Below are 24122 nucleotides of genomic sequence, written 5' to 3'. Positions count from 1 at the left end.
ACCCAGGACTGATCTCCCTTTAGGATGGACTGGTTGGATCTCCTTGCAGTCCAAGGGACTCTCAAAGAGTCTTCAACACCACAGCTCAAAAGTATCAGTTCTTCAACACTCAGCTTTATAGTTCAACTCTCACATTCATACATGACCACTGGAACGCTGGGCTGGAGGAAGCACAAGCTGGAATCAAGATTGCTGGGAGAAATATCAATAATCTCAGATATGCAGATGACACCACCCTTATGGCAGAAAGTGAAGAAGAACTAAAGAGCCTCTTGATGAAAGTGAAAGAGGAGAGTGAAAAAGTTGGCTTAAAGCTCAACATTCAGAAAACTAAGATCATGGCATCTGGTCCCATCACTTCATGGCACATAGGTGGGGAAACAGTGGAAACAGTGGCTGACTTTATTTTTCTGAGCTCTAAAATCACTGCAGATGGTGATTGCAGCCATGAAATTAAAAGACGCTTACTCCTTAGAAGGAAAGTTATGACCAACCTAGACAGCATATTAAAAAACAGAGACATTACTTTGCCAACAAAAGTCCATCTAGTCAAGGCTATGGTTTAGAAGACTAATAATATCTCACTTTGAGGACAAATCTCACATCCTACAAACTTCTCCAAATCAAAAATTTATTCATTACAACTTGAGTTTATATTCTTGTCACTTAAAAGTACTGCTTTTGTGAATACATCAAAATGACTGTCACTTGTCCCCAGGTTTAGTCTGGAACCATGTGATCTTGTAAAAAGGCCTCCCAGGATGCTCAGTGGTAAAGAGTTCACCTGCCCATGCTAGAAATGCAGGTTCATTCCCTGGGTGCAGAAGATCCCCTGGAGAAGGAAATAGCAAGCCACTCCAGTGTTGTTGCCTGGGAAATCCCACAGACAAGGAGCCTGGTGGGCTATATAATCCATGGGGTCACAAAAGAGTTGAGCATGACTTAGCAATTAAACAACAATAACGATGTGATTTTGAATGGAATAGGAAGGCATCCTTTGAGCCAAATGCAAAGTTTTGTTTTATTAACAGATGCTTTTCCTTGAACGGTGTTTGATTTTCTTAGCAGACTCAGTGAATTCCTCTCTGGGAAGCCAAGGGCTTCCTTAGAGCCTGGAGAAGTATGGATTGTCTGTCCAGGTGTTTGTTAACTGGGGAACGATGAGTTAGACAAAAGACAAAAGCGAATGACAAGGAAGGTCAGTTTGCGGCTTAATCAGAGAGGCAACTGTGACTCTGAAGCTGTCAAGTACACTCTAAGGCTGAGACTCTATGCCCTAGGGGAAGAAGAACAGAGGGCTGTGTTTCTTGGTCCACTCCTGAAGAACCACTGTGACCTACATAAGCATCTGATGGCTGTATGCTGTAAGGCATTGCCTCACTCTTGTTTGGGAAGGACTTAGCACGTGCTAAGCCCCTTGCCTGAAATGTCCTCATTTCCAAAACAACCCCTCCCCATCCTGTAGATTTCAACTCTTGCCCAGAGAAGCCGTTGTGAGTTTGGGCCAGGTTTCTTTAGTCTAAGCATGCACAGAACCCTGGTTATAGACCATTTACTTTGCTCATAAATTACTTGTAAATGCTTCAGCATACACAGTGCATTTGTGTGTCTTAGTTTTCATCTTAAATATGTTTCATTCATAGTTGAATGACCTTAATATAAAACACCCTCACTCAGGGTGTGATTTTTGTTGTTGTTCCGTAGCTAAGTCATGTCTGACTCTTTGTGACCCCATGGACTGCTACACATCAGGCTCCTCTGTCCTCCACTATCTCCTGGACTTTGCTCAAATTCATGTCCATTGAATTGGTGATACTATCTAACCATCTCATCCTCTGCCACCCTCTTCTCCTTTTGCCTTCAGTCTTAGCCAGCATCAGGGTCTTTTTTTTTTTTTTTTTTTTCCATTTATTTTTATTAATTGGAGGCTAATTATTTTACAATATTGTGGTGGTTTTTGCCATACATTGACATGAATCAGCCATGGATTTACATGTATTCCCCATCCCGATCCCCCCTCCCGCCTCCTTCCCCTTCCCATCCCTCTGGGTCTTCCCAGTGCACCAGCCCTGAGCACTTGTCTCATGCATCCAACCTGGGCTGGTGATCTGTTTCACCCCTGATAGTATACTTGTTTCAATGCTATTCTTTCAGAACATCCCACCCTCGCCTTCTCCCACAGAGTCCCAAAGTCTTTTCTGTACATCTGTGTCTCTTTTTCTGTTTTGCATATAGGGTTATCGTTACCATCTTTTTATATTCCATATATATTGGTCTTTATCTTTCTGGCTTACTTCACTCTGTATAATGGGCTCCAGTTTCATCCATCTCATTAGAACTGATTCAAATGAATTCTTTTTAACAGTTGAGTAATATTCCATGGTGTATATGTACCACAGCTTCCTTATCCATTCGTCTGCTGATGGGCATCTAGGTTGCTTCCAAGTCCTGGCTATTATAAACAGTGCTGCGATGAACATTGGGATGCACCGGTCTCTTTCAGATCTGGTTTCCTCAGTGTGTATGCCCAGGAGTGGGATTGCTGGGTCATATGGCAGTTCTATTTCCAGTTTTTTAAGGAGTCTCCACACTGTTCTCCATAGTGGCTGTACTAGTTTGCATTGCCACCAACAGTGTAAGAGGGTTCCCAGGGTCTTTTAAAGCTCTCATAAAACTCTACACTCCAGGGGCAGCTACAGAAAGTCGACAAGTATCTCTAATTCACCAGAGGGCTTGATGTCCAGCACACTGCATTTCTCATTAGTTAATGAGTAGTATTTTTTAAATGCAGATTGGCTGGAAATATCATACACCTTCTCCTGCCTCTACAGAAATAGGACAAAGAATTGAGAGGCTGGAGTAGCATGAACTTTTCAGAAGTGTGTCGGGCTTAGGCATCCATCTTGTTCAGGATCAGGATGTTTACAGAGGCTGTTGACACCTGATTCTGCTGTTGAAATGTTGTCACATTAATTTCAAGTGGACTTTTAACACAGCATCCGAGAGTCTTGCTGCTCAAAATGTAGTCTGGGAACAGCAGTGTCAGCCACATGTGAGAGCTAGCTGGAAATATAGACTTTCAGGCCCTTTCCCTGAAATTAATGAAGTTAAAAGACGCTTGCTCCTTGGAAGAAAAGCTATGACCAACCTAGACAGCATATAAGAAAAGCAGAGACATTACTTTACCAACAAAGGTCCATCTAGTCAAGGTTATGGTTTTCCAGTAGTCATCGATGGATGTGAGAGTTGGACTATAAAGAAAGCTGAGCACCAAAGAATTGATGCTTTTGAACTGTGGTGTTGGAGAAGACTCTTGAGAGTCCCTTGGACTGCAAGGAGATCAAACCAGTCCATCCTAAAGGAAATCAGTCCTGAGTGTTCATTGGAAGGACTGATGCTGAAGTTGAAACTCCAATACCTTGGCCACCTGATGAGAAGAGCTGACAAATTTGAGAATACCCTGATGCTGGGAAAGATTGAAGGCAGGAGGAGAAGGGGACTACAGAAGATGAGATGGTTGGATGGCATCACCGACTCAATGGACGTGAGTTTGGGTAAACTCCAGGAGTTGGTGACGGACAGGGAGGCTTGGTGTGCTGCAGTCCAGGGGGGTCACAAAGAATCCAACATGATTGAGTGACTGAACTAAAGCGAACAGGCCCTTTCCCAGGCCTACTGCACATGAACAAGATCCCCAGCTATCTCTGTGCCCATTGATGATTGAGAAGCTCTGCTCACATTTAAGGACCAAAGGTTGGGACTTCATGAAACTTACAGACAAGGTCGTATGAATTCATTTGTGTTTCTTTATGGATGCCTCGGGCATTGGGTAGCTCCTCCAGCCGCAGCCCCTGACCTAACCTCAGATATGCAGATGACACCACCCTTATGGCAGAAAGTGAAGAGGAACTAAAAAGCCTCGTGATGAAAGTGAAAGAGGAGACTGAAAAAGTTGCTTAAAGCTCAACATTTCATGTCAATGTATGGCAAAATCCACTACAATATTGTAAAGTAACTAGCCTCCAACTATTAAAAATAAATAGAAAGAAAAAAAAAAAGAAAACTAAGATCATGGCATCTGGTCCCATCACTTCATGGCAGATAGATGGGGAAACAGTGGAAACAGTGTCAGACTTTATTTTTTTGGGCTCCAAAATCACTGCAGATGGTGACTGCAGCCATGAAATTAAAAGATGCTTACTCCTTGGAAGGAAAGTTATAACCAACCTAGTTAGCATATTAAAAAGCCGAGACATTACTTTGCCAGCAAAGGTCCGTCTACTCAAGGCTATGGTTTTTCCAGGGGTCATGTATGGATGTGAGGGTTGGACTGTGAAGAAAGCTGAGCACTGAAAAAGCAATGCTTTTGAACTATGGTGTTGGAGAAGACTCTTGAGAGTCCCTTGGACTGCAAGGAGATCCAACCAGTCCATCCTAAAGGAGATCAGTCCTAGAGTGCGTTGGAAGGACTGATGCTGAAGCTGAAACTCCAGTACTTTGGCCATTTCATGCAAAGTATTGACTCATTGGAAAAGACCCTGATGCTGGGAGGGGTTGGGGGCAGGAGGAGAAGGGGATGACAGAGGATGAGATGGTTGGATGGTATCAACGACTCGATGGACATGAGTTTGAGTAAACTTCAGGAGTTGGTGATGGACAGGGAGGCCTGGTGTGCTGCGATTCATGGGGTCGCAAAGAGTCAGACACGACTGAGTGACTGAACTGAACTGAACTGATTTGTAAACAAGAGTTTACAACTCTTTGTGTGACAGGATTCCATCTGAGGCTTACTGTCGCGGGAGCTGACATGTAATACGGAGGAAGTAAGTGGGGAGAATGCAGTCTCGACCAAAATTAATTTTTGGAGCCCACCTTTACCTACCATAAATAACTTTATCACTGCAAACTAGCAAACTGGCCTGGGTCAGTCTATTGCCTTCCCTTTCCAGTCTGTCTCTGTTTACAATGTTACATTTCATGTGTGATTATTTAGTTACTGTGCTTCTCCCTTATACTGTAGGCTCCAAAGGGCATAAGCAGGTTTCGTTTTTTTTTTGTAGTAAAGTGTCTACCCTTGCTACTAGTAGACACTCAATAAATATTTGTTGAATAAATATTGTTGAAGCAACAGAAGGTTTATGATGTTTCTTAGCAGAGAGGGAAAATACATTTAAGTTTTTATGGGCTTTTCAACTTTGAACTGGCTCTTGAGTGCTGAATGAATAACTTCCAGTGCAATTTGCCACCAAAAATCCAAACAAACATTTCCCAAATTCTCATCTTGTGTACCTCTAGTTCCACTACAGTGAAATTCAAGGTTTGGTGAGTTATTTATAAAAGTGTTTCCTTTTCTTTTTTGCTTTTTTTTTTTAATCTCTTTGCTTATCTTTATTTGGTTGCAGCTTGCTAATCAGGTATGTACATGTTTAATCATCACAGAATGCATAACCACCGTGTTAAAAGGAACGTTGACAAATTGTTTCCTGACTTCAGTACAATGTTCTGGGCTCAGAGTGGCAGGCAGCCGTTTCATCAGAAAGCAAGGAATCCAGTCAGTGGTGACATACGTATGCCTTCCCTCACTTCAGTCATGTGAAATAGAGAATCTTATCAGAAATATATAATCAATTTAAGGTTATTTTATGCAAATTATACCCTATTAAGGAAGCTTATAAGCAAGATCTCTGAAAACAAGATTCTGCAGGATTTTTGGCACTGCTGTGACAGACAGTACTAAATGCCAGCAGACTTGCATATTTAAAATACTTAATGACGGAGAGAAAGTATAAAATTAATTATCTTGGTGAGAAAAAAAGCTGTCAGAGAGATAATTTATTAAAAACTATTTTAGAAAATTGTTACATAAAACATTTCTAAATAAGAGCAATTGATTTATCTAATAATAGAAATTGGAACTTTACCAAAATAGTGGCAAATTAAGATTTATATGGCGCTCCAATCCAAACAATAGATGAAATAACTTGTACCTATAATACACAATTGATTGTTCATGGATCTATTGGGCCATAAAAATGGCTTGGCAGCCCATATTTCCAAGTTCTAATAGCTTATTTGAGTATTATTTGAGGAAAGTAAATATCCTTAGTGTTACAGCTGTGACTGCAAAGGTTATTTTTCAAAGAGCCATGCTGTGGTTTCATATAGTGTGATGATTAATTTTATGTGTCAGTTTGACTGGACCACAGGGTGTCCAGACATTTGATCAAATATTGTTCTGGGTATGTGTATGAGAGTGTTTCTGGATGAGATGACATTTGAATTGAGTAGAGCAGATTGCCCTCCCTAATGTGGATGGGTCGCAAATGATCACTGAAAACCTAAATAGAAGGAAAAGATTGAGTAAAGGGGAACTTTGCCTGCCTGATGACTTGAGTTGGGACATCAGTCTTACCTTGCCCTCAGCTAAAACTTAACACCAGTGGCTCTAGCAGTTCTTAGCCTTTTAAACTCAGACTGGAAATACACCACCAGCTCTCCTGTGTCTCCAGTTTGAGGACTACAGATGTTGGGACTTCTTGATCTCCGTAACTGTGTGAGTCAATTCCTTACATTCCCTCTCTCTCCTTCTCTCTCTCTTTATATATATATTATGGGTATTATATATATTTTATCTATATATATATGAATTTTATATGTATACATTATATACATATATATCTGTTTGGATTATATCTATATATATGGTCTTTATATGTATTCATTAAATTATATATAAGCATATACATAGCATATATAAAATTATATGTTATATATAATATATTTTATACATATTAATATATAAACATATATGTATACATACTATATATTTACTATATATGTATGTTATATATATGTGTTTTATATATTTATATTTCAGTTCAGTTGAGTTCAGTTGCTCAGTTGTGTCCGACTCTTTGCGACCCCATGAATCGCAGCACGCCAGGCCTCCCTGTCCATCACAAACTCCTGGAGTTTACTCAAATCCATGTCCAACGAGTTGGTGATGCCATCCAGCCATCTCATCCTCTGTCATCCCCTTCTCCTCCTGACCCCAATCCCTCCCAGCATCAGGGCTTTTTCCAATGAATCAACTCTTTGCATGAGTTGGCCAAAGTACTGGAATTTCAGCTTCAGCATCAGTCTTTCCAATGAACACCCAGGACTGATCTCCTTTAGGATGGACTGGTTGGATCTCCTTGCAGTCCAAGGGATTCTCAAGAGTCTTCTCCAACACCATAGTTCAAAAGCATCAATTTTTTGGTGCTCAGCTTTCTTTATATGTTTATATATAAGATAAATACAATGTATGTGCATAAAATCCCTATTTTGTTGTAGTTAAAACAAACACACATATAAAGTCCATATATATATGAACCACCACCGGTGGCTCAGTGGTAAAGAATCCACCGGCAATGCAAGAGACACGGGTTCCATCCCTGGTCCAGGAAGACCCCCTGGAGGAGGGCATGGCAACCCACTCCATATTCTTGCCTGGAGAACCATATGGACAGAGCAGCTTGGTGGACTTCAGTCCACAGGGTCTCAGAGTTGGACATGACTAAAGCAACTTAGCAAGCATGCACATATATATATATGTATTATATATATATATATATATTATATATATATATATATATATATATATATATATATATATATATATCCTATTGGTTCTGTTTTTCTACATATGGCTTATTCCAAGATAGTTCTTACATAATAGGAATACTTTTATTATTATTTTATTTTGGGGATTGGAAATTTCTTCTTGTTTTCAAAACCAGACACGTGAGAAGAGAAATGTGCAGGACAGAGATCCATGCACTGTAATAATACGTGGATAAAGTGATTGAAATGGTTAAGTAAGGAATACTGCATTATGAAAATGTAACATTTTTCTTAGCCTTTCAACTTCACATAGGGAACTTACCTTACATTTGAAAAGTATGAAGTTATAAGGTTTTATTACTTAGAGATATTTATGCACATAGGTCCCTGAAATGGAAAAGCACACATTTTATCACCTTGCTCCTATAACTCCAAACTGTTGAATAGATTTAGTATTTTTTAAATGAATTAAGACCACATGTAGGCAATTTAAGTCCCAAAGCTTGTGATTTCAACAGGAATGAGAATAAAATGGTGATGGAAAGATTTTGCATAACACTAGGCATGCGTCCTTACTCTGAAAGAGAGGATGTGTAACACAGAAGTATAACTTAGACTAAGTGGGGAAAGAAAGGGAAACATTGGAGAGCAGAAAGGGAGCTTTTCATTTTCTGGAGCCCAGGTCTTTCTTTTCCTAAAGTTGAGGTGGTCCATAATATAGATCATCTCCTGGGACCATAGGGGTAGAAAGGCCACCTTAGACCTACTTCCCTCAATTCATTATTTCTGAGCTTGCAAATGCCTTTACCAAAGAGGTTGCTTAAGCCTTTCCCCCAGACTTAGTTGCCTAAATAGGAGAAGATGGTTTAGTTATCCTACTGTTATGTTAATTTACATAACAGAGCTTCACAGCCACACAGACTAAGAAACAGGAATGGAAACTAGTCTCACTTTTTTTCTCCTTTGTACGTATTTCCATTCTTCATTTCCTGGGATAGCACCCCTGCTCTTTGGGGATATTGCAGATAAAAACAATGACAAAATAAGTCTTTCAGAAACTTCAAATGGAACTCCACTACATAACTTGTATTTTCAGGGCAGCAGAATAGACTTAGAGAAAGAAAACATAGGTTCTAACCTTATCCATTTAATTTTTATAAATATTCATAAAATGCCATCTGTGCAAGATATTGACATAAACATCAAGCTTACAAAAATGTTGATAGGAAAGATGACAAACAGGTCAAAGGAGAGAAAGTAGGAAATAATTATAACACAGTGAGATATTTACAACCACATACTAGATCACAGGTGGTTTTAAGAAGAAAACCATCATTTCTGTTTGAGTCAAGGAAAGTCTTTGCTAAAGAAGCAGGCATGTTAACAAGAGTCGTTCTAAGTCCTACATTTACACGAAATGTGAAGCTGGTATGTGGTTGCTGAAGCATTTGTTCTTCAAGTCTTCAACTTTTCAGTCTTTCAGATTTCTCTTTCCTCCAAGTATTCCAATGCTGATCTTTTTTCTTTTTCTCTCATGCCTATTTTTTCTTTTCAAAGCTTTCAGTCAACGTTAATTATGCCTACCATACCAAAGACTATAACTGCATGCCTTTTCTAAAATGTTGGCCTGATTTGTCACATGGTCAAATTTTTTACATATAAGCAAAATGCATGCTATCAAATTATACAAATGCAAACAGACGTTGTTTTTTATCCATTTTAAAGCAGTTCTCCCCTCCCCCAACTTTTTTTGCTTGGCCTTCCCACTCCCTAACATTTGCCTCAACCCCACAGGTAAATCCTTATTCCTATGCAGTTCTACTCATTTTCCTCTTTATCATATAATCACACACACATATATAGTCACACCTTTACAATTTCCTCATTGTTCTACAAAAGTTAGATTATATAGTTTTCTTTATCGTGTCCTTATCATTCAAAAGTACTATAGAAATTCCTCTAAGTCTCCTAGTAGAGCTCCAATTCATCCTTTTTAATGCTATAAAATATTCCATTGTGTAAATGCACAATGATTTTTTGATTCATTCCAATAAACACAAGGATTTTACCTCAAGAATTGTGCAGCAACAAATGTTGAAATCCATATATCCTTGGATGTTTTTATCTCTTTAGTATGGATTCCCAGGATTAGAATTATTAGGTCGACACATACACATACACCATTTTAATAGATATTTCCAAGCAGGTTGCTTTCAAAAAATGTTTTAATTCACACCACCAAAGTGTGAGAAAATACTCTTTCTGTATTCCTGTCAGTAACATATGTTTATAATTTTTTCAATCTCTAGGAATTGCTTTCTTCTTTTTTTCACTCTATTTAAAATTGAATTGTAAAACATTTACATGATTCTAAAGTCAAAGCAATATAACTGATAACATTCAGAGAAACCACATTTCTATCACTGTCTGCTTCATTCTGTTGCTTACTTCCCCTACAGGTAATAGTTTTTATTCCTTTTTATTTAATTCTTTAGTATTTCCTTTTCAAATATACTTATTTGCATTTTTATTTACACATTTAACCCCTTTTCTTCCACAAAAAATTCATATAGCATATATATTTTTCTGTACTTGGCGTTTTCCCTTAAATTATACCCGGGTTCTCATGCTACATGAGTGTGTAAAGAACTTCTTCATTCTTTTTTTATAGCTACATGATATTACATTGTCTGAATGCACCATAGTTTATTCAGCCAGTGATCAATTGGTGAGCATTGGTGTTGATTTCCATCTTTTGCTACTATAAAAAAATGCCACAGTGAATAATCTTGAGCATAAGTCATCTCATATTCTTGCACTGCATTTTTAAGCTAGATTCCTAAAAGAGAGATTTCTGAGAAAAAGATTGTTGTACAGTCGCTAAGTCATGTCCGACTCTTCATGATCCCATGAACTGCAGCACACCAGATAAATGTATATGTAATTTTTAGAGATGTTACCAAAAGCCCGTCTATAGGGGGTGCACAAGTTTTCATTCTCACAAAATTTATGAGAGTGACTATTTCCCCATAGCCTTACCAAAATTTTCTATTTCTAAATGTTTATATTTCTATCAAACTGACACATGAGAAATGACTGTATAATTTAATTTGTACTTTACCAGTTATGAGTGAGATTAATGACCTTTCCTGTGAATTTTTTGTTTATATGTTTGATTCATTTTTCTATTGGGTCATTATTCTTCCCCTTCTTCAATTATAGTAGCTATTTATATTTTAGTGATAATAGCCCTTTGTATAAATTGCAAATGAATGTTTTTAATTTTTTTTCACTTTGCCTATCATGATTTTAATCATCCAATTTTTAAAATGTAACTTAATCTAATTATTTTAAATTGTTTATGGATTTTGAGTCATGGTTGGTAAGTATTCCTACTTCCAGTTTTTAAATGATTCATCCATACTTTCAGGAGCTGTATATTTAGATTTTTGCATTTAGATCTCTATTCAACTTGGAGTTTATCCTGGTACATGGAATAAAGTACAGATCTAATTACATCTTTTTCAAATATCTCAATACCATTAATTTAAAAGTTCAACTTTCCCCTAAAGAAATGAATACCATTTTTGCATGCATGTTAAGTCACTTCAGTTGTGTCAAACTCTTTGTGACCCTATGGACTGTAGCCCACCAAATTCCTCTGTCCTTGGGACTCTCCAGGCAAGAATATAGGAGTGAGTTGCCATGCTCTCCTCCAGGGGATCTTCCCGACCTGGGGATCGAAACTTCATCTCTTACATCTCCTACACTATCAGGTGTGTTCTTTACCACTAGTGCCGACTGGAAAGCCTGAATTCCATTTTTAACAGATACCAAATTTCCATTTGCACAGGGTAAATTCTACACTCTGTTCCATTCGTCTATCAGGCACAAATGTCATACTCACATGAAGAGTTTCTAACATAGCAGCATCCCCGCCACTGACACCCTAACTTTGAAAGGTTCTTCTGCCACTATCTTTACTTGTTTATTTTCCATGTAAAGTTTAAAATCAACTTGGACTAGCATCATTTAAAAATGCCTTAGTGTTTTTATTGGGACTGTATTAAATTTACAAAACAAATAAAGAAGGATTAATATCTTTATGATACTGAGTCTGTTTATCTAAGAACATTACAAGCTTTTCCACTTGCTCAAATCTATTTGGGGTCTTGCAGGAATATTTTAGGTTTTTCTCATTTAACTTTCGGAAATCTTGTAAATTTTTATGACTAGATATCACCCTTATGGCAGAAAATGAAGATGAACTAAAAAGTTTCTTGATGAAAGTGAAAGAGGAGAGTGAAAAAATTGGCTTAAAGTTCAACATTCAGAAAACTAAGATCATGACATCTGGTCCCATCACTTCATGGCAGATAGATGGGGAAACAGTGGAAACAGTGTCAGACTTTATTTTTTTGGGCTCCAAAATCACTGCAGATGGTGACTGCAGCCATGAAATTAAAAGACGCTTACTCCTTGGAAGGAAAGTTATGACCATCCTAGATAGCATATTAAAAAGCAAAGACATTACTTTGCCAACAAAGGTCCATCTGGTCAAGGCTATGGTTTTTCCAGGGGTCATGCATGGATGTGAGAGTTGGACTGTGAAGAAAGCTGAGCACCGAAGAATTGGTGCTTTTGAACTATGGTGTTGGAGAAGACTCTTGAGAGTCCCTTGGACTGCAAGGAGATCCAACCAGTCCATCCTAAAGGAGATCAGTCCTGGGTCTTCATTGGAAGGACTGATGCTGAAGCTGAAACTCCAATACTTTGGCCACCTCATGTGAAGAGTTGACTCATTGGAAACGACCCTGATTCTGGGAGGGGTTGGGGGCAGGAGGAGAAGGGGATGACAGAGGATGAGATGGTTGGATGGCATCACCGACTCGATGGACATGTGTTTGAGTAAACTCAGGGAGTTTGCGATGGACAGGGAGGCCTGGTGTACTGTGATTCATAGGGTCGCAAAGAGTCGGACACGACTGAGTGACTGAACTGAACTGAACTGATCCCATTTTCTTTGTTGCAATCTTCATTGGGGTCTTCTATTACATCATCTAACTTTTATATATTCAAAGCTATATTGATTTCTATGTATTAATTCTATATCCTGCTTTGCTATTACATTCTTTTGTTTGTAATAGTTTTCCTATTATTCTCTTGAGTTCTCCAGATAACTCATTTTCAAAAGTTTGCCTCTTTCTTTCCAATTCTTATGCATCCAATTTCCTTCTCATCTAACTTCTAAAGTCATGAATTAGAGTAGGACATATTTGGGGAAGGTGGGTAGCATTTTAGAAATTCTGCCTACTATAATCCATGCTCCCGTTGTCAAAAATTCACACAGCTTCTAAATGCAAAATATATTTACATCCTCTCAAGGTTTCCAAGGGTCTCATCCAATAATAGCATCACTCAGAGTCTAAAAAAATATCATCTAAAGCTCATCAACTCAAAGTCCTAAATCTCATCATCTCAATCATCTACATCAAGTGCAGATAAAGGTCTTGACCTCAATTTATCTTCTTCTGTGAATCTACAGAATTTTTAAAAATGAGTTATTCACACCTACCATATAAAGGTAGGACAGGAATAGGATAATAGTTACAGATAATCAGATTCAAAAAGGTTTCAGTGGAAAATAAAAAGTAACACTAGTACAAAGCAGTTTTGAAATTCAGTCTGTCCAACGTTTTTAGCTGTCTAGATTTCTGTGACTCTCAGTTCTAACCCCCGTGCCCTGGGCTTCACCCTCTATACCCTAGTTTTGCCCTTAGACCCATCTTTCCTTCTTTCATGCAATTTAAACTGAGTTTTATCAATCTACCTCCGATCAGGAGATGGTTGGGTCTGAGAACCTTTGAAATTTCCCTGTGCCTTTCAGTCCAACCTGGCCATATTTCTGCTGATACAAAATTCTCAAGAGACTTGTGGGTATGAATTTCATGGATATTCACTCCATTAGATGAAAGGTCCTTCCACAGATCATCTGTGGATAATCTCTTCTCTATTTTTAGTTTCTTCTGAGATGGCTGAGAGACAATGTGCTTAAGCTTCCCAGGGCCCTCTCAATTGATGGAGAAGATCTATGACCTCAATCTCCTGCTCCTGAGTATTCTGAGCTTTTGCTCTTTCAGAGTTTCAGTAAAAAGTTTCAGTGAAATGTTGTATAGCCACATCCTTGGCTTTTTCTCAAGCCATGCTTTTGGAAACAATTTCTTAATTTTAGTTTCATCTACCATATGGAAAAATTGATAATTTCCCAAATCATCAATCCCTGGTTCTTAAAGTCACAAACCACACATGTCAGAGAGAGTTCACAAAATTTATAGAAATTCCAAGATGATTTGGCCTTGGAAAATATTTAAACTTGTGATTCTCACCTGGGGGCCATATTGTTCCCAGGGAATATTTGACACTTCCTAAATATATGTGTAACTTCCCTGGTGGCTCAGACGCAAAGCATCTGCTTAAATGCGGGAGACCCGGGTTCAATCCCTGGGTTGGGAAAATCTCCTGGAGAAGGAAATGGCAACCCACTCCAGTATTCTTGCCTGGAAAGCCCCATAGACAGAGGAGTCTGGTAGGCTACAGTCCATGGGGTCCGCAAAGAGTCGGACACAGCTGAGCGACTTCACTTTCACTTTCCGTTTCAAATATATGTATGGGCTTCCCTGGTGGCTTAGAGGTAAAAAAATCCATCCACCAATGCAGGGGACATGGGTTCGATCCCTGGGTCAAGAAGATCACCTGGAGAAGGAAATGGCAAATAATCCCAGTATTTTTGCCTGGAGAATCCCATAGACAGAGGAGTCTGGCAGGCTACAGTCCACGGAATCACAAAAGACTCAGACATGACTTAACAACTTACAACAGCAAGCATATGTGTGGTCCTCATAATGTGAGGGAGGAAGGAATGGGTACTCCTGGTTTCTAGCAGGCGGAGGCTGAGGATGCTACCAAATATCTTACAGTGCACAAGAAAGCTCTCTCGCCTCAACACAAATTATCTAGCCCTAAATGTGGAATAATGCTGAAGCTGGAAAACTCTGATGTAAACAGACTCCTTTATTATTTTTTAATTCTTTTTTTAAACTGACAGAATCTTTTATTTTTATAAATTTTTGGCCTGAAATGTTTTATTAAAGTATAGTTGATTTATAGTGTTGTGTTAATTACTGCTGTAGAGCAAAGTGATTTCAGTTATACATATATACACATTATTTTTATGTTCTCTTCTATTATGGTTTATCACAGAATATTGAATATAGTTCTCTGGGCTATACAGTAGTATTCTGTTGGTCATCCATCCATATATAAAAGCTTACATCAGTGTCCCTCTTTCTTATCTACATATTTCACCTTCCCACACATGCCTCTAAAGCTACTGTTTCAGTGAATCTTAAATTCTTCCTCCATTTCCTAATCATTTATAGCATCACTTTGTCTTCCTACCTGACTTTTTTAATTCCTCCATCCTATGTACTTTTGGTAACACATTTCTTACTTCATATGGCCTTTTTTCCGGGGGTGGGGGGTGGACCACAAAAACACTAAAAGAGTAAGCTTAAAACCTTTTGTTTTCTAATAGTACGTGTATCTGTTTTATTGCCCGGTATCTTGCCACTTGTCTTTACTGAATGTATCTCTGCCAATAACTTATCTCTATGAAAGAAGAGAAGGTGTTTTATTTATTTAAATTCCTAAGAATCCTTTTTTATGTCAGCAGTTCAGTAATTATTGTTGGTGGAGGGGGATGAACTGTTGAAATCCTGCTGTGATTAAAATCTTTGCTACCTTTGGGATTCTCTGAACCAGCATCTTGACAAACCCCTTTATTTTAATGTTGAAAGTACATAGGTCCAGAGAGGTAAATGATCAGCCCAAGTCACAAAGCTCTGCTGTGGCAGAGCCAGAATTAGAACCCAATATCTGGTCTTTCTGTTACCCTGCATTTGTAACTATAGATCCTCAATCGACATTCGGCACATAGGCAAGCCACTCTTTCTATATACGTTTCTAAAATGATTTTCACAATTAAGAAATTAATGAAAAAGATAACTTTTCAAAATTAAAAGTAAAAACAATATTTCACATCAGCTAATGAACAATACTCATATTGCGAATGAACAACACTCCTATAATTCTTCGAATGTGTGGACTTTCAGGCTCATAGAGATCTTGAACTGCTTTTCCATTCTGTCAGCCTCTCACCTTACACTTTAGTTTCATCAAGTTAGACAACCCACATTCACAGTTAGGGGCTGTTTAAAATGTCAAACAGTTCCACATATTCAGATAAAACATAGATCCAGAAGCTACAGAATTTTTTTTTTTTTTTTTGCCACAGTCTACTTTGCACCAAAGCTTATTATTATCCAGAGATGGAAGTTTAAATATTTCAACGTGGAAAATAATGACAAGCGGATTTTGAATTCCCTTTTATTGTGTTTTCCATTCCTTGTTCTTGCATATATGGATTGTGTGTGCATGTGTTTCTAGAATTCCAAATTGGGTGTTTTGGCACTGAATTTTTAAAAAAAAGAAATTTAGTGTTGTATGAAAGGAGAGAAGGTTAGCACTCCCCTTGACAAGGATGGAAGAGGCTCTCGGGCCTGACAACACGCATACGGTTAAGGCATTGCCACCTACTTCGTGGCATCTAACCACTGTTTTTTATCTTACTCAAACTCTTCCAGAAAATTGCAGAAGAAGGTAAACTTCCAAACTCATTCTATGAGGCCACCATCACCCTAATTCCAAAACCAGACAAAGATGCCACAAAAAAAGAAAACTACAGGCCAATATCATTGATGAACATAGATGCAAAAATCCTTAACAAAATTCTAGCAAACAGAATCCAACAACATATTAAAAAAATCATACACCATGACCAAGTGGGCTTTATCCCAGGAATGCAAGGATTCTTTAATATCCGCAAATCGATCAACGTAATACACCACATTAACAAATTGAAAGATAAAAAACATATGATTATCTCAATAGATGCAGAGAAAGCCTTTGACAAAATTCAACACTCATTTATGATTAAAACTCTCCAGAAAGCAGGAATAGAAGGAACATACCTCAACATAATAAAAGCTATATATGACAAACCCACAGCAAGCATCACCCTCAATGGTGAAAAATTGAAAGCATTTCCTCTGAAATCAGGAACAAGACAAGGATGCCCACTCTCACCACTACTATTCAACATAGTGTTGGAAGTTTTGGCCACAGCAATCAGAGCAGAAAAAGACATAAAAGGAATCCAGATAGGAAAAGAAGAAGTGAAACTCTCGCTGTTTGCAGATGACATGATCCTCTACATAGAAAACCCTAAAGACTCTACCAGAAAATTACTAGAGCTAATTAATGAATATAGTAAAGTTGCAGGATATAAAATTAACACACAGAAATCCCTTGCATTCCTATACACTAACAATGAAAAAACAGAAAGAGAAATTAAGGAAACAATACCATTCACCATTGCAACAAAAAGAATAAAATACTTAGGAGTATATCTACCTAAAGAAACAAAAGACCTATACATAGAAAACTATAAAACACTGATGAAAGAAATCAAAGAGGACACAAACAGTTGGAGAAACATACCGTGTTCATGGATTGGAAGAATCAATATTGTCAAAATGGCTATTCTACCCAAAGCAATCTATAGATTCAATGCAATCCCTATCAAGCTACCAACGGTATTTTTCACAGAATTAGAACAAATAATTTCACAATTTGTATGGAAATACAAAAAACCTCGAATAGCCAAAGTAATCTTGAGAAAGAAGAATGGAACTGGAGGAATCAACCTGCCTGACTTCAGACTCTACTACAAAGCCACAGTCATCAAGACAGTATGGTACTGGCACAAAGACAGAAATATAGATCAATGGAACAGAATAGAAAGCCCAGAGATAAATCCACGAACCTATGGACAGCTTATCTTTGACAAAGGAGGCAAGGATATACAATGGAAAAAAGACAATCTCTTTAACAAGTGGTGCTGGGAAAACTGGTTAACCACTTGTAAAAGAATGAAACTAGAACACTTCCTAACACCATACACAAAAATAAACTCAAAATGGATTAAAGATCTAAATGTAAGACCAGAAACTATAAAACTCCTAGAGGAGAACATAGGCAAAACACTCTCCGACATAAATCACAGCAAGATCTTCTATGACCCACCTCCCAGAATATTGGAAATAAAAGCAAAAATAAACAAATGGGACTTAATGAAAATTAAAAGCTTTTGCACAACAAAGGAAACTATAAGTAAGGTGAAAAGACAGCCCTCAGATTGGGAGAAAATAATAACAAATGAGGAAACAGACAAAGGATTAATCTCAAAAATATACAAGCAACTCCTGAAGCTCAATTCCAGAAAAATAAACGACCCAATCAAAAAATGGGCCAAAGAACTAAACAGACATTTCTCCAAAGAAGACATACAGATGGCTAACAAACACATGAAAAGATGCTCAACATCACTCATCATCAGAGAAATGCAAATCAAAACCACAATGAGGTACCATTACACGCCAGTCAGGATGGCTGCTATCCAAAAGTCTACAAGCAATAAATGCTGGAGAGGGTGTGGAGAAAAGGGAACCCTCTTACACTGTTGGTGGGAATGCAAACTAGTACAGCCACTATGGAAAACAGTGTGGAGATTTCTTAAAAAACTGGAAATAGAACTGCCATATGACCCAGCAATACCACTTCTGGGCATACACACTGAGGAATCCAGATCTGAAAGAGACACGTGCACCCCAATGTTCATCGCAGCACTGTTTATAATAGCCAGGACATGGAAGCAACCTAGATGCCCATCAGCAGATGAATGGATAAGGAAGCTGTGGTACATATACACCATGGAATATTACTCAGCCGTTAAAAAGAATTCATTTGAATCAGTTCTAATGAGATGGATGAAACTGGAGCCCATTATACAGAGTGAAGTAAGTCAGAAAGATAAAGAACATTACAGTATACTAACACATATATACGGAATTTAGATAGATGGTGGCGATAACCCTATATGCAAAACAGAAAAAGAGACACAGAAATACAGAACAGACTTTTGAACTCTGGGGGAGAACGTGAGGGTAGGATGTTTTGAAAGAACAGCATGTATATTATCTATGGTGAAACGGACCACCAGCCCAGGTGGGATACATGAGTCAGGTGCTCGGGCCTGGTGCACTGGGAGGACCCTGAGGAGTCGGGTGGGGAGGGAGGTGGGAGGGGGGATCGGGATGGGGAATACATGTAACTATATGGCTGATTCATGTCAATGTATGACAAAACCCACTGAAATGTTGTAAAGTGATTGGCCTCCAACTAATAAAATAATATTAAAAAAAAAATAAATAAATAAAAAGCAGAGACATTACTTTGCAAAAAAAAAAAAAAAAAAAAAAAAAAAAAAAAAAAAAAAAAAAAAAAAAAAAAAAAAAAAGAATCTGCAAGCAAGAGGGAATTTTGGAAATATTATTTATCTTTGTATCAATGTTAATATCCTAGTTGTGACATTGTGTTATAGTTTTACACCATATTACCATTGAGTAAATTGAATATTATCCATTTTATAATTTGTTTATAAATGTTATGGTATTTGCTTTTATTTCACATTAAAATAGTCACCTGTATCTGTACATTCATTATCATGGCTTTGCAGTCTTCTTAATAAGAGATCATTCTCCCTTCTATTGTATTTACAGTTTCCTAGAGTTTCTTCTAGGTCATTAGTGAAATTGGATTACCCATTTGGGTGATTGATTTAATACAAGGATCTGGTTTGTTTTTCCCAATGCATATCAAGTCATCCTTCTACCCCTGATAATCCTCTTAAACTTTGCTGGACTGATCTTGAGCATTTCTCTTTTTTTAAATAAATCTTTAAACAATTAAAAAAAAAAAAAAAAAAAAAAAAGAAAAAAAGAAATTTAGAAAACAGACAAACTATTAGTGATTAAGCCCTTTACACCATAATGCTGGCATTTGGAGAAGTTTTAATATTTATAATACAACTTAAATGAATGGTATGCCAGACCTGAAGACTGGTCTATCCTAGATACTAAATATGACTAAGATACACAATATATACACTCATAGAATGTGATAGAATCATAACTGGTTTGATTAGCATTACATTTTTTAAAGTTTGTGCTTCTTTTTCTCAACAGTCAGAATGCACTAGGGTGGAAAAGCAAAGGACTGATCTGACTGTCCATTTTTGCTCAGAGGTCAGTAGTGCTGGCTCTAAGAAGAGGCCACTTTGAGAATAAGGGACTTATTCATCCACCTGCTGGGACCACCAATAGCAGAGGACCCTTATCTGTCAGCCCTCGGCCTCGATGTAAAGGGAATGACTCCTTCCAAGGGCAGCCTGTATCCAACATCTGATCTACATGGTTATAAAAACCTGGCCCCTTTGCTTAGACTTAAGACAATTGTGAGAGCCCCCTCTGGGCTTTCCCAGTGGCTCAGTAGCAAACAATCCACCTGCAATGCAGGAGACACGGATTCATTCCCTGTGTTGAGAAGATCCCCTGGAGGAGGGCATGGCAACCCACTCCAGTATTCTTACCTATGAAATTGCATGGACAGAGGAGCCTGGTGGGCTATAGTCCACGGGGGCTGCAAAGAGTCTTCTGTCATGTATATGATTGAAGCGGCCAAGCATGCAGCACACACAAGAGCCATCTCCGGTCCTCCAGAACACTCCAGAAAGTCAGCTGAAGTCATCAATGACACTATTACCTTCTGCCTCCGCCTGACCCCACTTCCTTCCCTTCTGTGTCACAGATGCTAATTCCCACAACACTCCTTCATGGACATAGTGAATGATGATGTCCTCACCCTCACCAAGACTGCTTCCTGTGTTCTCCAAAGTGGAAACGTGTACTTGGGAACTGTTTTTTTTTCTATGTTCCTTTTCATCAATACTGGGTCCAGAGCATCCTTGATAAGATATATAATTGTATTCCTTTGACATATTTTTCAGTGCTGAACGAAACAAAACATCGAGTTTTCTGCCACATAAGTATTGGACTGTGACCAGTTAGGCTCTGGAATTGACCCCCTGGTGGCCAAGCTCCTGGACTGTACCTCTAACCTTGTCCAAGTTATGATTTTCTGAGCTCTCAAGGAGAGAGAATACAGCAATCACTTCAGTACTCTTGCCTGGAGAATCCCATGGACAGAGGAGCCTGGAGGGCTACAGTCCAGAGGGTCACAAACAGTTGGACACAACTGAAGTGAAATAGCACTCAGGTGGCGCAGTTGGTTAAGAATTTGTCTGCCAATACAGGAGATGCAAGAGACACGAGTTCAGTCCCTGGGTCGGGAAGATCTCCTGGAGAAGGAAATGGCAACCCACTCCAGTATCCTTGCCTGAAAAACTCCATAGGCGGAAGAACCTGGCAGGCCACAGTCCATGGAGCCGCACAGCATCGGACACGACTGGGCACACATAACCAAGAACCATAGTATTTTGAGGCCAATAAATAAAATAGAACACCTGAGGCACATAGCACAAAGGAAGCTCTCAGTAAATATTCGCTCTATTTTCTCTCATGTCTCTTCCTACTTGGCAAGAGCTGGTTCACACACTCTGACATCAATGGTCTCAGTAGCTATAAACCACACTATCTGCTGCCATGCCACTGATATTCTATGACATCCAATAGTATCCTTTGATAAAGGGATTTTCAGGAGTTCATACTATTTTTCTCCAAGCATAATATTTGTCATTAAATTTTATAAGCTTGTCAATCATAATGTTATTGGAACAGTGCTTTGTTTTTGTCTCTTACTTTCTTTTTGCCAACAAGGAGAGAAATTCTTAGTGGCATTTTCTTAGCCTTCAGACATAAAATTTGCCCATTGAATAGTGGAAAGCATGATTTAATGGCTGTTCTGAAAAAAGTATTGATAAAACTTCTAGTGTGTTGATCATACTTCAGCATGATTTGAAAAGCTGATGGCCCTATGCCACTATTTGACAAAATTTTATATCAGCAAACAAGTGCTGACATCTCAAAGGAAAATGGCAGGTCAGTCCAACAGAACCAGATTTTCAGATATCCCGTGTCCTTATTTGCACTTTGCTTTCACAGCTCATGAAAATTCATCACGTTGAGAAATTCAGTTATCTCAGCACATGCAGCATCACATTCTATATTCCCATCTAAGCCCTGTTCACTATTTGTATTTACGATGTTATTCGAAGTTGTAGTATTTGCTTCACTATTGTCATCACTACTTTCATGCTTGAGTTAACAACTTTTGAGCCACTGAAACATTTCTGTGACTCAAGAATATAACACCTTAGAAAAGGAAGAATGAATCATGGAAAGCTAACAAATGCAAACAAATATATGTACATGAAGTGAGAATGAGTTAGACAAAGTAAACCACACCCTGTTTATTGAATGAACCATCAGGGAGGAAAAGGTCACTGCAGTCCTGGTAGAATAAGCTGAGTCTTTCAGAATATAATCATTAACTGTGCCCTTCAAATTCAGCAATGTCTGTGAATAAATAATTTCTTGGCTTTTCCTCTGAAGCCATCACACTGCCTGCAGACCATATATGATGGGCTTCTGCATCCGCAGAGACCAATAAACCACGCTCTGAGATCCTGGTTCTACCAAAGCTGCTTCTGTAGCACTCCCCAGGTGGAGGCGCTGGTATCCATCTTGCCCAAAGTCAGGTGTTCCAGAGAAGGATCAGATTTGCTTTTTGAGTTGTAGTTCTGACAATGTACAGCCGAATCTCCTTATTCTTCAATGTTCAATAGTACACGACAGAATACAGGGCATCAATCACTATTTACATCAATTAGTTTAATTTGTTAAGTGAATCCAATACTTTTCCTTATATTCCTGACTTGTTCACAAAATATAATAGATGGTCATAAGAATCTGTGTAAAATTTAGCTATACTGAAAAGAATTCTTCCCAAAATTAGGGATAGCTGGGCTAAAGCCTTGTGCACCTCAAGGATTCTGAATCCTGACTCCTATTCTGCAAATCATATTAATATATGATTGCTGTTGTTTAGTTGCTAAGTCGTGTCTGACTCTTTGCAACCCCATGTGTAGCCCACCAGGTTCCTCTGTCCATGGGATCTTCCAGGCAAGAATACTGGAGTGGGTTGCCATTTCCTTCCCCAGAGGATCTTTCCAACCCAGTGATGCCAAGCAGGGCCCAGTGGGGCTCCTGGACATGGAGCCCATTTTTGTCTGCCATTCCTTGCAGGCAATACTCCAGCCTCTATGACCTTCTCCAAGTTCCAAAGAGCAGAAGAAGTAAAAGTCTCTCAGTAGTGCCCAACTCTTTGAGATTCCATAGACTATAGCTAGCCAGGCTTCTCTGTCCATAGGATTCTCCAGACAAGAATACTCTAGTGGGTAACCATTCCCTTCTCCAGGGGATCGTCCCCACCCAGGTATCAAACTCAGGTCTCTCGCATTGCAGCCAGATTCTTTACCATCTACAGATAGTAACAGATGACTTAGCCTCTTTTTAACCTTATTTGCTCCTGCTTTATGAGCAAGGGAATAGATGTAGTTTTCTGGTGAAAAAGCAGATGTCAGAGAATAAAAATGAAGCATTCATAGAAGAATCTTTCTATGAAACCAAGATCCCAGGAATGGGATCATGAATCAAATACATGAATTTATGGCCACTTTCAATTCTAAATATAATAGCCCAAACTCATGGCTATTGAAATAAAAGCTGATGCCTAAAGCAGTAATATGGTTTCTCTTTTCCTCTCACCAGTTTAGTTCCCTCTTGTTCTCATGCCTGGTAGGAGGGGAAATTTTTGGCCCGTAATGCTATACCACACGAGATCAAAGTGAATGAAAGTTTGGTTTGTCCATCTAATGAATGCTAGGAGCCACTGTTGATGGTCACCCCACTTTAAAACCAGGGAGTAAATACTTGTGATGTGGATGGACCTGGAAGACACTAGTCAGAGAAGGACAAATACTGCATGATTCTTTTAGGGACATCTAAAATAGTCATATTATTTTTACTATAATAATAATAATAATATGACTATTTTGGTGCATGGGTGGTTCAGGGGTAGAATTCTCGCCTGCCACACGGGAGGCCCGGGTTTGATTCCCGGCCCATGTAGCCACAGCGTCCCCTTTGGGCTTCCTTGGTGGCTCAGATGGTAAAGCGTCTCTGCAATGCTGGAGACCCGGGTTTGATCCCTGAGTCGGGAAGATCCCCTGGAGAAGGAAATGGCAACCCGCTCCAGTACTCTTGCCTGGAAAATCCCATGGACAGAGGAGCCTGGTGGGCTATGGTTCATAGGGTCGCAGAGAGTCGGACACGGCTGAGCGACTTTACTTACTTAAAATAGTCATAGAGATTTCTAAATCAACAATAGAATGGTGGTTATCAGGGCATAGTGCAAGGAAATATGAGGAGTGCTGTCCAATGGGTAAAAGTTACAGTCATACAAGAGGGGTCAGTTGCTGA

General features: G+C 38.7%; 2 non-coding genes across 2 annotated transcripts; both read left to right on the top strand.

Moving 5' to 3' along the window:
* The first annotated feature begins 16160 nt into the window (after nucleotides 1-16160).
* Nucleotides 16161-16286, top strand: LOC136165872 (U6atac minor spliceosomal RNA). Its single transcript, XR_010662837.1, has one exon. It is a non-coding gene; the product is annotated as a U6atac minor spliceosomal RNA (small nuclear RNA).
* Nucleotides 16287-23700: 7414 nt separating this feature from the next.
* On the top strand, nucleotides 23701-23771 carry TRNAG-GCC (transfer RNA glycine (anticodon GCC)). The gene has a single exon. It is a non-coding gene; the product is annotated as a tRNA-Gly (tRNA).
* The last annotated feature ends 351 nt before the right edge of the window (nucleotides 23772-24122 follow it).

Source organism: Muntiacus reevesi, chromosome 3 (assembly GCF_963930625.1).
Source record: "Muntiacus reevesi chromosome 3, mMunRee1.1, whole genome shotgun sequence".
Lineage (NCBI taxonomy): Eukaryota > Metazoa > Chordata > Mammalia > Artiodactyla > Cervidae > Muntiacus > Muntiacus reevesi.
This window is presented reverse-complemented; position numbering and strand designations above follow the sequence as displayed.